The sequence below is a fragment of the Pezoporus wallicus genome, unplaced genomic scaffold (assembly GCF_028554395.1).
Source record: "Pezoporus wallicus isolate ANWC-B61680 ecotype Strahan unplaced genomic scaffold, APGP_CSIRO_Pwel_v1 contig_4722, whole genome shotgun sequence".
Taxonomy (NCBI): Eukaryota; Metazoa; Chordata; class Aves; order Psittaciformes; family Psittacidae; genus Pezoporus; species Pezoporus wallicus.
Genome location: NW_026641840.1, coordinates 6,416,153 through 6,428,600, shown reverse-complemented (window position 1 = coordinate 6,428,600; position 12,448 = coordinate 6,416,153). Strand labels below are relative to the sequence as shown.

At 40.0% G+C, this 12,448-nt stretch overlaps 1 long non-coding RNA gene across 1 annotated transcript; it reads left to right on the top strand.

Moving 5' to 3' along the window:
* The first annotated feature begins 678 nt into the window (after nt 1–678).
* LOC130607955 (uncharacterized) lies at nt 679–7,670 on the top strand. The gene is made up of 2 exons (XR_008974399.1): nt 679–3,985; nt 6,920–7,670. It is a non-coding gene; the product is annotated as an uncharacterized LOC130607955 (long non-coding RNA).
* The last annotated feature ends 4,778 nt before the right edge of the window (nt 7,671–12,448 follow it).

The window sequence follows — 12,448 nt, the reverse complement described above, 5'->3', positions numbered from 1 at the left end:
TGAATTCGAGAAAGTAAGGCAGAGGTGGTAATTGTGTCATGTTTTCACCACAAACAAATCTATTTTCTGCTTTGATTAGAAGGCCAAGGAGAACAAATGCAATCAGATAAAGTACATAGTAAACCACGTGCTGAAAGTACTCACTTTACTCATGAAATATAATAACATGTCAATGAATTCTTTTCAGGTTAGGCTGAGAAGGAGTTTTCTTAAAGTATGCACACAGGAAAAAACGTGCAGTTTTAAGTGAAAACAATAGCATATTGTTCTAACGCTTACATCTAGAATGCATCAGCTAAGTAAAACGGCTCAGCATAGTGTCAGGATCATCTTTGCAGTTTCAAATGAGGACAATACAAATGCTGTGAGAAGCTGAGTTCTCTGGCTTTCACTCTGCAAAGCTCGTAAGCACATTCTTAACTTTAAGCACAAACATTCCCATGGAAATCATTGGTGGTGACTCAATAGCTTGGAAGATCGGGTCCTTAAAAATGTTTGGTTTCTATTGCTATTTTGCATATGTGTTGCAGGTTTTCCTACAGTAAAGCAGCAAGCTGCTGCATGTCCCTTGTAACTGTGGGTACAGAGGAATTTACAATGGAAGCATTTTGTCATATATTTTGTGAAATCTTTGCCATTACCTCAAGTCTTTTCTGTAGATTTATTGTAGCACAGAAAGCTGCAAACTGAGACATAAATATTCACTCAGTAGATACCGATTATTTCTTTATTGTCAAAAGACATTTGTTGGGAGAGTTAATAGAGCGAGAACAACGTATCACAAGGTTTATTACTTTGTATGTGAGGCTGAGTAACTGGTTAACAAAACTGTATTGTTTGCTGACTGGAGTCATGGCATTTTGTAAGGGAAAGGAACCTCCTATGAAGTAGGACAGAAATATTCTGGCTGTCCTACTTGTAAAGGAAATAATCTGTGCTCATTTCTCAATACTAGTGTTTTGAAATTATGCAAGTACACCAGTGCAAGATGGTAATTAACTGTTGAAGAGACAGAGTCCAACTATTCCATGATGTCTTTTTTTTAGATCTTCCTGTTTTGTTCATATTAGTTTTACTATTTGTTTGCACTTACACCCTCCTCTTTGCTTCTAGAGAAAAAGAAAAACCCTTTTAGTTGTATATTGCAGGCAGTTTGTTGCCTGTCATATATAAAACTGCATCTTCCTTGCATTTTGGTGCAGCCTCTATCCTTATTCTGTGCTCACTTAATACTTCATGAATTAGAATAACATCCTCTTCTACTCCACTGTTTTTGTTAATTCTGTGTCTTGGGATTTTGACAGGAAAAGAGACTCTAGTTTAAAGCCAGTCAGAGTTAGCAACTAAGGATTTCAAGAATGCAGAGTAAGCAGTTGCCACAGAAGTGGCCAGAGCATCCAGTCTGAATGTGAGTCCAAGACTTCCCAAAGTTTTCCGTTAAGCGGTGGTTCTGGTTACAGCTAACTTTAATAATCACACTTGATACCAACCTTCTTCACAACATTCCATTTGCAGCATCTAGAGAGGCAGAATCCTGATTTCTGCCAAGGACTTTCAGGCAACACAGTAATAGTCAAATGCTAATGGTAATGCTGCTGTCAGTAATAGGAAGTTTATCACTGTACTTTAAAAGACTGTAAGCTGATTTACCTGTGTTGCTATATTTTTCCTTAAAAATGCAAGAAAAAGGTAAATTTAGATCCAAAATCTACTTGTTTTCTGGTACTAGCTCTGATGCAATGAATGTTTCTAAATGTATACGTGTGTGAAGTAAAGTATACCCCAAATCAGTGCACACCTCCCTTTCTTTTTTAAACCTGGATATTTAAGCCAGTGCACAGTGGCCAGCACTGCAGTCCTTCTGACCTTCTGCTAGTCAGGTAGGCATGAGGCTCTGCACTGGAACACAAGAAGAGGATTTCATTTTGCAGGCTGGAGAAGCAGTTGCAGTCTTTCAAAATATGGAGATTTGAATCACTGTAGCCTGTGAACTGCTCCTTGTTTTGTGACACAAGAAGGAACCAATAAACTGCATCCTCAGTGCCCACATTTTTTACTCTTCTTTGGAAGCTGCCTTGCTTTGTGAATGTTCAAGTTTTCTTTCTTCAGCTTGGAAGATCCTGTTGGACAGTGAATTATCTGTCTGTGAGGTGGGAAGCTAGTTAGAAACCAGTGGCTCTTGCTCCATTTCTCACAGAAATATTATGATGTTACTCAAGTGTCCCAGGATGAATCATATCAAACCCCTTAGACTTTAAGATGCTTTTGTGGGAGGATAGGTAAGATTTGAGGTGTATGCCACTACTGATGATGATACACAACAATGTGCCACAATATAGAAGCTGGTTTTAGTTTTAAAGTTCCTCCTGGTGCTGGTGGTTGTGGGTCCTGGAGGTGGGCTATTGCTTTGGAGTAGCTGAATGAACCATTAATTCAACTCTGTCTCTGATAAAGAGAACGTTCAATATTTGTGCTGAGTATTGTACCACTACGTGCCTATATACATGTTAAGATTATTTTTTCCTTAGAGAAATCCCCATTAACTATTTACAGTTATCTCAGATTTGTAAAAAATCTGGTCTCTGGTTGTTGAATTTTTAATGAATTTAGTTAAAATTGACTTCTTACTCTGATCGGTTCTGTCATCATTTTGTGTATTGGCATGTTCATGATGAGGGAAGGCAAAAAAGGGAGCGTGAGGACACCCAAACAAATTTAAAGTTTAATTTGAGTGAATACTTTCTGAAGGTTTAGCCTGGTGCTGTTCAAAATGCGATGCTTCTGAATCAGAAGTGGTAAACTTACAAGACAGAGTGCTGGAAGTTATCCATGGACATCCTGTTCTTATTAGACATGGCTGAAACATTCTGACAGCTTTCAAACCTGCTGAAATATTATTCATTAAAAGTTTTGATGTCAACTCCAGCATTAATGGGAACACATCTTGCTTATCTCTTTAAGGGTGACTGTGAAAAAGGGGGAAGACAGAAGTGTATCTGGTGAAAAACAGGGTGAGAAGAGAAGCGGAGAGCTAACTGTATGAGAAAGAAAGAGACACCCTGGGAAAGCAGCAGAGGGAATGAAAAAAAATCCTCATTTTTGTAAGTATGTCTTTTCAGGACTGAGGCAGTGCCAAACCTTGGACTTGGAGGCTGTTCGGCTGTTCTGTCCTTAATACATTGCACATGATTGTCTGTAGCTAGAAAAACATTTTTTGTGGTTTTTAAAAAATTGAATTATCCTTATATGAAATAAAACAAACGATGAGTTTAAATGACAGAGTAAAAAGAGACTAAATTCAGTTTGCAAGCCCTCGGAGAGTTAAAAAATCCCTTGGGTTCACAAAAACTCTGACTCCATAAGGTTCCTATATTCCAGAGTAGGCTGTACAATGGAGCTACTTCCATCTGCTTTAATTAAGTTTTCATCAGAGTCTTTCTATTTAACTAACATATTCTCCTCTCAAGACATGTTTGTATTAAGAGCAAGATCCAGAATACTCCTTTGCCACTTCCTGTGCAATCTAGATAGAAGTTAGGTATGGAGAGAAGTTATAAAACCTGTGTATCTTTCAAAGAGCATAAGCAGTTGAGTATGATGATGAATTTTTATTTCAGGACCTATGCCTCATTCCAGAGAGGCTTATTTGCCTTATAAGATCTGCATCTTGACCCACTGGAAGTATTTAATGAGTCTAAACCCCACAAACGGCAGCCCTTAGTATATTCCTTAAAAAATCTTTTCCTGTTGGCTGCCTCTTGGTAGCTCCCCCTCAGCAGGGCTTCTTAGCTTGTTCCTCAGAAACACTGTTCCCTAGCCTATATGATATCTAGGCTTCCAGCTCAGTGTCTTAACAGGCTAACAGCATCCAGTTTTCAGATGCTGGACTGCCTACGGAGCAACGTGAAGCTGGCTCTAAGTGTTACCTCCAAAGAGAAGCAAAGCCTTGCAGCACTCCAACCTGTGATGCCAATGTATCTTCTAGGTAAGCAGCACCTATCAAGTAGATGCTGAAGCAGGAGTGTGCATGGATTTGGATACTGAAACAGGTTGATACTGATAGTCAATATCAGTAGACTCTGTTAATGAGGAGAGATACTGTGGGGCTGGGTGAACATAAGAACGTGGGGCTGGGTGAAAGCAAGGATTCACCTAGCCCAATTGGTCGACTATGACATTTATTTGACAGGGAGGCAGTCTGATCATGAAGGTAGTTTTTGAGAATGAGCCTCATCACTGGTACTTCAGGTAGGTTGGTTCCTGCAATCCCTCCAGATCCCGGGAACTTACAATCATAGAATAGTTAGGGTTGGAAAGGACCTTAAGATCATCGAGTTCCAGCCCCCCTGCCATGGGCAGGGACACCTCACACTAAACCATGTCAACCTGGCCTTGAACACCGCCAGGGATGGAGCATTCACACCTTCCCTGGACAGCCCATTCCAGTGCCTCACCACCCTTACAGGAAAGAACTTCTTCCTTATATCCAATCTAAACTTCCCCTGTTTAAGTTTTAACCCATTACCCCTTGTCCTATCACTACAGTCCCTAATGAAGAGTCCTTCCCCAGCATCCCTATAGGCCCCCTTCAGATACTGGAAGGCTGCTATGAGGTCTCCATGCAGCCTTCTCTTCTCCAGGCTGAACAGCCCCAACTTTCTCAGCCTATCTTCATACGGGAGGTGCTTCAGTCCCCTGGTCAGACTTGACTGTGAAATTTATGATGTGGGATACTGTTTTGTTCTTTTTCTTGGATTAAAACATGTTCCTACCTTCAAACTGTCAGTAATCTTAAGTGGATGCCTAGGGAAGAACATAGGTAAAAGGTGATCTGATTGCTGCTTAAGCCTTTATCAACTTGTGAATCTTTGATGTTCCTTGCAAGGAATTCCACCCATTTCATGAGAACTACACCTTTTAGTTCAGTTTGAACTCTTATGTGGTGCTTCATTTGAGATCACTCACTCTTAAACTGGTAGATGCAGCACAAAATTGGTGCCAGACTACTCTCTCCATGACACGATTTTACACCTCAGTCATCTCCTCAGACTCTAGAGTCCTGAATTATTTGATCATTTCCTTACATGGAAGCTACCGCAGGCTTCTGACTACCTGTCCTTGTTCTATTTTTTATTTCTTTTGAAGTATCTTTTGAGTCCCATTTCTTTACTCAGTTTTGGAGCTAACTCTAGATTGTAGATGGAGCCTTCCTTGGAGTTAGGTACCTTCACTAGTAGCCTAAAAAATGATGTGTAGTGACTCATTTTTCTTAGGACACATTTACATGCATGCATGTGTGTGAGTATATGTGAGTACTTGAGATTCGCTTCACTTGCTCTTCTACCATGGATGACACAAAGCTGTTAACATCGTTGTAGCTAGTGCAGGTTTGGGAACTCGGGTGTCCTGCCTTCCCGGCCAGTATGTGACCCCTTGACTGGAGAGTCACACCCAGGCTCATTCTCACACTCAAATTACAGGACCATCACTTACTCCATGCAGCGTGGCTGCTTCAGGGACACCCTTACTGCAGCATAGCCTTGCCTCCTGCTTCAGGACATCTCTGAGACGTAGCAGAGGTGGGTTGGCACTTGCTTGGGATCTGGGAGCAGGTTTTCCTTATCTTCTATCTTGCTAAGCTGTTGTGTAACAGGACTTTTCCCTAAGTGAAACAGCAGTGCTTGCTCCTGTAGGTGTAGGGAGTGTGCTCATGTGCCATGCAGCAGTAGGAAGCGTGTACAGTGACACTGTAGATATCATAGGACAGAAGGTCACAGAGCAGTTGGTGACTTTGGGACATGTGCTGACAACAGATAGTGTACTGAATAACCGCTGATAACGATAGAGGTGCATACGGGATTAGGTAGCAGGAAAGATAGGATCATAGGATTTTCTTTGGGACTGAGTAAATGCACAGAGTTAACTAGATCTGCATTAGGTGTTGAAAGATTGTGCAGAAGGTTGTTGAGCAGCTATTGCATCATCATAGTTGCCTATGTCATACAGCAGTGGCAGCCTGGATAAGAGGTCAGTAATGCCCCAGGTGTCTGATGTGGACTTACTGGGAAACAGCTATTACACTGAGGAACTATCTCACTGGGTTCACAAAGACGGTATTACTGTTATCCCTGCTTAATGTGTGGACTTGGAGACCAGAGGGATTTTGACTTACCTAAGCCAAGGTCACTCAGAAAGTCTTTGACAGGGCCTTGAGCACTCAGGTCTAGTGTGAAGTGTCCCTGCCTGTGGCAGGGGGGTTGGAACTAGATGATCTTAAGGGCCTTTCCAGCCCAACCTGTTCTATGATTCTATGATGCTATGATCTGTTGTATAGCATCCCAGTATCATAACTGGCCACCAAAGCTTTTTATTTTTTCTTTTTTTCTTTTAATTATTCAAATCTTTTGGGAAGCTGTGATCCCCATTCTTATGCTTTCTATTCTCATTCTGTGAAAAAAAAACCCAAATCCCTTGTGAGGAGCACAAAGGAAGGAATTGATGCTTCATGGTGAGAATAACTTTCTGTGACTTTTCTTTCCTTCTGAGCATCTGTGAACACAAAAGGCTATCTGTCTGTCATTGGAAGAGGAAGTAAGTCAGCTTTCACATCCTGACTTCTGGACAGCTGGTTTAAAATCTGGATGATTAAAACTGGAATAACTGGAATAGAGATAATCAGTTTAGAAGTGTATTAACAGAACATTAAGGTTGGGATTTATACCCACAGTTAACAGAAGATTCAGCTGTGGTTTTGTTGTGGAATTTCTACTCATGTTTTAGTGAGGCAAGACAAGTTTCTGGACAAGTACCTGTAATGTAACACTGAACTAATGAGGGTAAAATAGTGTTCTGAAGTGATACTGCTGAAGGGATGTGACGGGTTTTCTTGATTTGAGACTTTGCTCACCTGTTGTTGTAGGTAAACGCAAGCAAGGGATGGAGAGAGAATTCACCTTAATTTCCTTCAGAAGAGGAGATGTAATGGTTTGGTGTGATTAGTGATTTAATGGTTTCATGATCCAGAGATGTCCCAGCCAGAGCAAGTCACATTGACTTCTGGACAGGAGGGCCTTCAGGAAGGTCAAGACAGAAGCAGGATCTGCATGGGTGCTGGTTCCCTTGCCCACTGAGGTCCCATGCGGTGGCTGTCAAAGGAAACCTTTCAGATGAGACTCATCTCGAGATCCATGTAATCAAGTGCATTACACTGATGTGATGTTGCTAATTTCTCTGAAGAAATGTAGCAGTATGCTGTGTCCCTTCACAGGTGTGTCACTTCTCTGCCCTCTTGGTATCAGGAGTGAGAGTGGCAATGGTGATGGCAAGGAGACAGTTCAAGGAGTATAATCCCACATGGGAGCTCCCGCTTCTGTGGATGCTAAGGAATAGGGGCTAATACATAGTGGGACACAGAAAAAAGGCTCATTTCTCACTGGGTAAACTAAGAATGGAAGAACATGAGAGTTTGTCTCTGAATTTACCTATTTCAGTTTGCAAACATAATGAGTTGTAAATAAGAGTGTTTGGATGAGGTTTTCTTTACAAATGAAGAAAGACTCTTCTGTAACCATGCGCTGTTACCTGTCTGGTAGCAACCCCCTGTTCTGTATGGCTGTTTGAAATGAGTAGAGCTGATGTTGAAAAATGAAATAAAAATATCAATAAATTAATTGCATGATACTGAAATCAACATACCTATCTGTGAGCAGAGTAGCAGGTGCTGCTCTGCTTCATAGCAACCGTTTGATCAATGGCTACTGATATGTTATAGCACCAGAAAGAGTTGTGAAAATGCCAAGGAAAGATTTCCTCCTTTGGAAATATCATCATGAAATTCCATCTAGAATGGATTCCCCATAGGGGATCTTAAGCTAGAAATCCAGAGATACCTAGAGGTAGCTCTAGACAATGAGCAAACCCCCTTAGTAATGAAAACCTGTTTGTATTTCATGTAGGGGAAAATGAGTGTTTTTCCAAATGCACATCATTTCCAGTAACAACTTCGCTGTGTGAAAATGCTTGTTTATTATGGCCTGTGTGAACCCTTTTTTGGCCATGTATACAGAAAAAGGAATTCTGCTCTCAAAGCCTTAAAAGCTCTGGTGCCCATGAATCCACGAGGATAATGCTGCTAACAAAACTCACTTCCTTTTTTTGTCCCACTGTCTCTTTATCCCTTTTTGAGTGACTACTGTTAACGTCATTGTCCACAGGTCTTCATGCACAGAAGATTTTAATCTCAGCTTTCCTGCACTGGGTAGTTGTGAGTATGTGAACACACAGTTGTTGTCATATTAGAAGATGGTGAAATGACTTCTACCCCAAGTATTCTCCTGCCATTTATTCTTTCCTGGAGTGTATTCACGTAAATGTTCTTTCCCACTTCCTTTATTTAATAATGTATACGCAGTTTCATCCTGCTATTGAAGTTATTTTTTGCTTAATAATGAATGTGTATAATATGCATTATGCACATTAATATGATAATTGTTATACATATGTACCAGTGCTTGTTGTGAGCTACTGTTTTACAAAGGGCAAAAAATGAATAAGGATTTATGAGATTATATAATTCTTGATGTCTTCCTTGAGCATTGTAACCTTCTAGTGTCAAAATAGAAACCTGAGTGGTTATTCTTGGAAAATAAGGACACAGGAGTAGACCTTCCAAAAATGCAGCAGAACGCAGGGATAGATACTAACAAAAACATACTCTCAGCTATATTAAAAAACAATTGAATTGTGTGCTTGTATATAAAGTGGGAAATGCATTAGTTCTGAGGAAATTCAGCAAATTCTTGTTTTGTAGAACTGGGATTTTTCACAATGTAAATTGTACAGTTCATTGATGTCAGCCTGATTTCTCTGTGTTATGGTCAAAACTATCTTTTGGGTGGTTTGTGAGTAACATCCTGCTGAATATATTTTTCATTCCTGTGTCTGCAGAATCCAAGTTGTTTTTTACTTATGCAAGAAGCCTCATCAAAATAGCGCATAGTGTAGCTCTGAACCAGAAAAGGATGTAAGATTTCTTTAAGCAATTTTATGTTTATTAAACAACAATTATTTGCTTTTAGTTTTGTATCTAAGCATTTACTGTTTTCATCTTGTTTTCCAGAGACACTTCATTACAGTGCTGTTTATTTTATTGCTACTGAAGCATTAACACTTCCCTTCACCCCCCTTCTGAAATTTTAAGTAAAATTGAGTTTACTTCTAAATGTAAGCTTAATATGGTTATAGTTTTGACTAAAATTGAAATAAACTCTTATTAGATTATGGCATCTCATTCACTTAAGAAATTATTGCTTCTGGTCTTACAAATGAACTACTTTTTTGTCTGAGTGAACTGGGAAAAGGCAAAGGCAACACAACGTGTTTTCCTACTGCACCCCATTTGCAGGCAACAGTACTGCAGACGAATATGCAATGAAAAGAAACAAAGACTGAAAGTTAATACCCCAGGCGCCAAACACATGTCTGTGAAAGAGGAATGCGAGCAGACATTTCTGTGTGCAGTACACTGATTTCTAATGGGCTCTTTCTCTTTTGCAAAGGTCAGATTATTGGGCAAAACAGTCTCGTGCAATGTATCACCTGCCTTTGTGTCTGTAGAGTAATGGCATGGATGAGTTTCCTTGCTATGGGGAACATCCCCAAGGAAGTGATTGATACTTCTGCTGGTAAGACATGGACAACTCAACAGGTCAGTCCTGTCAGTTCTGGCTGTGGACAAATCACTTTTTATACTGACAAAATATTCTCTGCTGCAAAGTGCCGGGTGTCCCTGTAACACCAGAGGGATGGGATGCCAAGGAAGCTGTGTTCACAGAGCATCATACCCTGCCTGGTTTTTCGTTCCATATGGCACTTCATTTTTCAGTCTCCTTCCCTTTTTAATTGCTGATGGTGTGATGGAAGACATCAGGGTGATAATTCTAGTGTCTGAAGTGAGGGCATGACTTAGTCACAGGGTAAGAAATCAGGGCAAGCCTTGCCACAGCTGTGAATTCAGGTTTGCATCCTCAAGGTTGCCATGGGAGAAGTTGAGCCTGGGCAGAGGCAGTGGAAGGGCCACTAGTGTGTGCCCAGGCCCCAGGGGAGGACAGAGTCACTTTAGAGATGGCATCTGAATAAGCGCACAACTTGCTGCCAGCTGCAGGGTCGGTTTCTGGTTGTGGCTGGCTGTGCAGCTCAGACCACCGACCTGCATCGCTTACAGCCACCAAACCACTGGGGAAACACAGCAGCTTTTCTCAGTTCCACAGCTGAACTTAGAGAAGAATCTGAGAGATTTAAAACAATAAACAAGTCCTTGAGTCTTTGACTCTTTTGAGACAAATTCTCTTTCTGCATCAGGGCTCTTAATTTAGAGTTTGGACTAATCTATACTGCTCTTTCCATACATAAACATACAACTGTGCAGCTTAGAACGGCAGGATTGCAGCTTGTAGTTACGAAGTTTCAACATTCCTCTTGGTTTCAAAAGTCATTTTTCTCAACTAAGAACTACAAAACTTGATCATAAAGCCAAGCTTATGCAGGATTTAAGCAATAACAGGCAGTATAATAGTATTAGATTAACTTTTGAAAAGTGAAGCTGTCTGGAAGAAGAGTAATTGAGCCTGGAATTTCTTACTGTCTTTGTTATCCAAATTTAGTCAAAAATAAAACTTACTCTTTAGATAAGTAAGAATGTTATTTTTTTGAAGAAGGAAATCAGTGGCATACAGTGTGAATAGTGTTTCAATGATCCTTTATGGTTGTGGAAATATATAATCAGTATATACAGCTTGTGATTAGCATGGTTTGAGTATTATAGGTTTCACAGAACTGTGATTATAGTCTTTCTTCAGATTCTGCCCCTAACCTTTTCAGAACTAATTGACAATTCTGAATTATGAATGTAACATTTTATGCAGGTGTTTTTTATTGAGAATTCAGTGTTTTGTACCATGTAGTAAGAATAAAAGTTGTGAAGGTATCTAATAAATATATGATCATACTAGAGAGTTTGCATCAGGCTGTGAAGATTTTAAAGGAGGAAGAGAAAAGAAATCTTTGGAAGTTATACCTGATAGCTTTTTCTCACCCATCATCCCTTTGGGAAAGAGTGAAGTTTGCACTTTACAAAGGTGCAGGATGTGAAATCTCCAGATGCTCAGAAAGATGTATTTCAGTGTTGCATAACGAAATCCGATGGGTGGAAATGTCCTTCAAAGGCTGTTTCCTTCCCTTGAATAACAAATGCTGTCATCAACTATTTTTGATTAGCCTGTGAATTACAATCCTGACAAGGCAATGGGGTTCTAGTTACAAATGTACCTTCAAGCCCTTAGCAGCAGACATGTAATCATGAGCAAAACTTGGCCACCTGCAATGGCAAAGGGTTGTTCTCATGGTCCATAATGAAGTGCTGGGTCTAGACTCATCTCTGTAGGACGTGCCTGAGTCTTAAGCACCCATGACATTGGCAGTGGTTGTAATGCTTTTGTAGCTGAGAGGAAACACAATAACTCCTAGAATACACAGTTTGGAAATGTGGGAAAAGTGGAAATGACAGATGCTCAATCAGCAGTAAAACAGAAAAACCTCCACTCTTGTTTCTTGGCTACGTTACATGTATATTTAGAGAGAGAGTGAGCAAAATCTTTTGGGGAAGCAATTCAGCATATTTTGGTGATGTTATTCTGGGGGAAAAAAATACACTAGTGTGTGAAAATGTGGAAACCAAACGTAGCAACAACAGGTTTGAAACAAATTCTAATTTTCACCTAGAAATGAGACTACTCATTATGTGTGTCTTTAGCAGCGCAATGGGTAGGATAAGTTACTATTCTTACTTACACAGTTCTTACTTCTTGGTGTAGCAAACTAAACAGTTTAATTCCTTGTTGTTCACACTTTTCCAATATTTTGTAGGAGTTACCATTTTTTGTTTTTACCCTCAGGGTATGTGTTAACCTCTTTACTCTCTCAACACGCATTAGTCTCTATAGCTCTTTTATCTCCACTGTTGCTGTTTGCTGAATGTGTTCCAATATGTGCCTGTCATTCTGGTATCGAGGTATCCGGATCTGTATACAGTCATATAAAAAGGATCAGCATATCCTAGTTCAGTACCAACAGTACTGAATTATAAATTTTTAGGCTTATAAACATTTTGACACTCAATATCAACTCACTCTTTTCAAGTAAGGCTGCTCTTTCTCAAAGGACTTAAGGTTATTATTTCCTACATGCCTTTTCTTCTAAACTGAACCTCACTTGCTTGTTTCCATCAGAATTTTTCATCTCATGGTTTTATTTGCTAACGCTGATCCGGTTCTAATGTTAGTTTTGTGTATCATATGTCACTGGAAAAGCAGCCTCCTTTGATGAACACAATTGTAAGATCCTGATTTTGCATCATTTCAAAAGAGAAATCCTGCTCTGCTTACTACTTTCT